Source organism: Humulus lupulus, chromosome 1, assembly GCF_963169125.1.
Source record: "Humulus lupulus chromosome 1, drHumLupu1.1, whole genome shotgun sequence".
Taxonomy (NCBI): Eukaryota; Viridiplantae; Streptophyta; class Magnoliopsida; order Rosales; family Cannabaceae; genus Humulus; species Humulus lupulus.
In genome coordinates, this window is record NC_084793.1 from 134,860,403 (window position 1) to 134,864,506 (window position 4,104).

Here is a 4,104-nt window from a genome sequence, read left to right on the forward strand (position 1 = left end):
GTTCACTCTCAAAAGTGCTTGTTGGGTCCTTAATGGGCGGCCTCCCAATCCATTCAAAAGAAGATTTGGGAGGCCAAGATTCAAGAGAGAAGCAAGCTGTTACTGCTGCAGGTTTTTTTTCCTCCCTTTAGTGCAATAAGCACTTTTGAGAGTTGACCAGATCCAACAGTAGAATTTCTGAATACGAAAAATAACCATATATAAAATACTACGTATTATACCAAATATTTATAATGATACAAATCGAACAGTTGTTACAAAAAACACCATCGGAAAAAGTCTGGAATTTAAAAAAATAAAAAAACTCACTTTCCATGTGAACACTTTAATCCTTGTTCACAATATCGTATTTGATGGAAGGAAACAAGAACACAAATTATATTGGCTTAATTTGAAAGGACTAATTAATAGTAGTAAAACAACATATCACAAAAAAAATTGTATTATAGATCATAAATATAGATCTTCATTACGACGAACGAGACCATAAATATAGATCTTCATTAACCCCTAAGCTCCTTCGCTCAAAACTAAATGAAATAATGTTCACAGCCGTTTCGCTATTTGAGCTATCGCAACTTTAATGAGTCTAAGATTGGTGCATATAGAAATTTCAACAATACATTTGTCTAAATTTAATATTTTAGCATCCACCGCTAACCAAAATCAAAAAGCTGCAAACAAATCTCAAGGGTTTACATCTGAAGAGCACAACAAGAAAAATTATAGGACTCAGAATATGGATTATCGGCAAGGACTACAACAGTCCACTACGACGAACGAGACCATAAATGAATATCTTCACTGTCCCTTCTACCAATTGTTTGCAATATGTAATGATCATATCAGAAACTGCATTCCTTCTCCACTGTCGAACACTATCAATAAATACATACTTCTTCATATAAAAAAAACAAATTAAATAAAAATTAATACCAATCATGAAAAAGAACCAATAAAGCAGAAATATGTATATAAGCTAAATTCAAAGATATAGGTCGTCAGATAGGAGCGAAAGACTAAGAAATATAATAATCACAGATATTCATCTGAACTATGCATTATAAATCATCATACGACCATACTTAAAATTAATAAAATAAAAATATTTAAAATTTAGCCTCGGAAGGAAGGCAGTAGTGGTATAATGTAATCACATTGATTCATCAATTGGATAATACCAGTCTTTTCTTCATTGGCGATTTTCAAAATTAAAAAATAAATAAATAAAAACACTAGAAATCCTTGTTATTCTCACAAACCCACATAAAAAAAAATTAAATCAACCTTATTTTTTTATAACAGGGCCTCATAGAGAAGATTAGTGAGTTCCACACAGTAATTTCAGACATATGCTTGTCTAAATTTAATATTTAATCATTGGCCCCAAACAAAATCAAAATAAAAAACAAAAGCAACAGAAAAAATTAGGGTTAATGAAGGGACACGAAATATGGATGGTGATGATATCACAGAGTGGTCGGAAAGGACTTGATAGCCCATTTCGGCTAACAACACCAGAAACTCGGCCATCCACAAAATTAATTGTCCTAATTGATGAACCAGGACAGAGGTTGAGGAGAAAAACCTAAAACTCTCACACCGTAAACATTTGAAGTAGTAATTTGATCTGAAAAGAAAATAGGTCGGGAAATGATTAAAAAAAAGTGGAAGATTATCAACTGTTACAAGCTAATCTCATAAAAAGCAAACATAAGATAATGTATGCATACATCAAAAAGAAATAACAAATGGTAAGTGTGAGAAAGAGCATGAGTTGCTCAGTTGAGTTCCTGCTACATCTAGGTCAAGAGGCGGCTTAAGGGGAGGTGCGAGGCAGCTAGGTTAGAAATTATAACTTGGGTTATACATTGACAGGGGTATATATATAGAACATTATGGAGAAATAGAGATGGTAGCGGTATTATTCTAATAATAAAATATTAATATTTTTAAAATGTTGTATTTTTATTTATCGTAAATATAAGTAATATTTTTATACCAAAAAAATTAGTAAATATATTCAATCTTTTTATAATATTGTACTTTTATACTTATTTTTTCTATTTTCAAAAATTATAAAAAAAAAATGAAAGAAAAATATAAAGTTTTAATTATATTTTAAATTTTAAAATATTTTCACTTTTTTATTCTTTCTCAAAATAATAAGAAAAAACATTTAAGATTTTAAAATTAATCAAAATAATTAAAGCTTATATTTTTCTTTCATTTTTTTTAATTTTATTAATTTTAATAAAATATATATTAATTTTTAATTTAAAATAATTATTTTAAGGAATAATAAGAAAAGCAACCATAGGTACTCTTTTTTTACGGCTAAAATATCTTCCGTCACACTTTCTTGACAACCATAGGTACCTCGTCGTTATGTGACACCAATAGTGCCACATGCCGAGATGTCATTGGTCCGCATCATTGAAAATATGTCCAGTCAGCAACTTGCATCCACATCATGAAAAAATGTCACATAAGCCATGTCATGTCATTATATTTAAAAAAAAAAATATTTGAAAAATAAAATAAATGTGATAATTAAAACCTAAATATCATATGCAATACAACCATTGTTGTCTGGAACAAATAAGAAAAACACAACAAAACTATTATCGTCTTCAATGGAATGGTGGTGGTGCGATTGCGAGCCTCCAAAACCAGTTGTCCGTATTTTCGTCAAGATGACACGTGGCACTCGTTGAGTGTTCATAATTCTCGGGAAGTTGGTTAGTTGATCATTCTCGGGAGATATTCATGCCCCAGTCCCAAATAAGGCTTCCTTAGATCATTCTAAGTATTCTTTAGCCTCTTAGTCAAAGAGTTATAACGTGACGGTTCACCGCCCCGGAGAATGATGCCAGCCGTCAAGCATAACATCTTAGGGACCACCAACAACCTTCTCACACATGCCACGCTCCGCATGTAGTGGTGTCGTTTCCATGCTCGAGTCAAATAGCATGTCCCGGTGCACCGCCTGACACAGGAAGATGTGCAGCCACTCTCTGACACTGTTAGCAGCGTGTCCCCCAAAAAATTGGTGGGTTGATACCTCGTAAATGGGTCGCGTGCGATCTGTACAGGCCTTCCCGTTTATTATCACAAGAATTGTAATAATTGGGACTAAGGTCTCATCATTATGAGAAATAATAATTATTAAAGTCCCACTTAATTATCTCTAGCCACTATAAATAGGGCGGTGATACTCCATTGTAAGGGGTTCGACTATTGTGTAATTTGAGCAGCATATACACTGCTAAAAACCTCCATTGGAGCTTGATCTCTCAAGCTTCAAGCATCTCAATGCAATAGACTCATGGACTAGGGTTGTTTTATAACTTGAACCACGTAAAACTCTATGTCACTTTCATTTTCTTTCAAGTTCTCTTTATTTAAAGTTGATAGCAAAAAAGACAATAAACATTTTGGCGCTTTCATTAAGAGATAGAAAGTGTTGGGAATAGTGCCCTTAAAGCAATTGTAGTTGACAAATGTTTTAAATGAAATAAATAATTGAATTGAATTATTATATATATAGACCATGTCCGATATTATATGATAATATTAAGTGAATATCAGAAAATTCCCAAGTTTATCTATGTGGTCTTAATCTCATATTGGTATGGGAGGATCGAGATTAAGATAATAAACTTAAATAGTTTGCAGTAAAATAAAGTTATGGAATCTTTTGATTAATTACTGCAAGTACGGTCCGCTAGTATTATGAATACATGTGACTTAGATTTGGGTTACTAGTGTAGTAGGACACTTTAGTGGAGGTACTTTGCATGCTGAGAGTATGTAGAACTGGACTAGATGTGATTTGTTAATACTTGTTTAAACACTATTTCATAGTATTAATCAAACACATCAAACGATGATCATATACACGATGATCTTAATCCTGAGATTGCTATGAACTCCTATATATGTCATCTAATTATTTGATTCATGCGTTAAGGTTTGTCAAAAATGATCAGGCTAAGAACAATTGTTTTGGGGACTCGATGATGTATATGGTTAGGGACGTAGTTTAACAAATATGGAATATATACATTCTTATAGATTGAATAATGGTTCCATATTAGGCTG

The 4,104-nt window shown here is 32.2% G+C and overlaps 1 long non-coding RNA gene and 3 other non-coding genes across 4 annotated transcripts; all 4 read right to left on the minus strand.

Moving 5' to 3' along the window:
* Window positions 1-426: 426 nt before the first annotated feature.
* LOC133798083 (uncharacterized) lies at window positions 427-1,870 on the minus strand. Its single transcript, XR_009875771.1, has 2 exons — window positions 1,734-1,870; window positions 427-1,630 (listed from the first exon to the last, which is right to left on the minus strand). It is a non-coding gene; the product is annotated as an uncharacterized LOC133798083 (long non-coding RNA).
* LOC133813345 (small nucleolar RNA Z43) lies at window positions 729-810 on the minus strand. Its single transcript, XR_009884367.1, has one exon. It is a non-coding gene; the product is annotated as a small nucleolar RNA Z43 (small nucleolar RNA).
* On the minus strand, window positions 994-1,084 carry LOC133813342 (small nucleolar RNA snR60/Z15/Z230/Z193/J17). The gene has a single exon (XR_009884365.1). It is a non-coding gene; the product is annotated as a small nucleolar RNA snR60/Z15/Z230/Z193/J17 (small nucleolar RNA).
* Window positions 1,119-1,201, minus strand: LOC133813354 (small nucleolar RNA U83). Its single transcript, XR_009884375.1, has one exon. It is a non-coding gene; the product is annotated as a small nucleolar RNA U83 (small nucleolar RNA).
* Window positions 1,871-4,104: the final 2,234 nt, after the last annotated feature.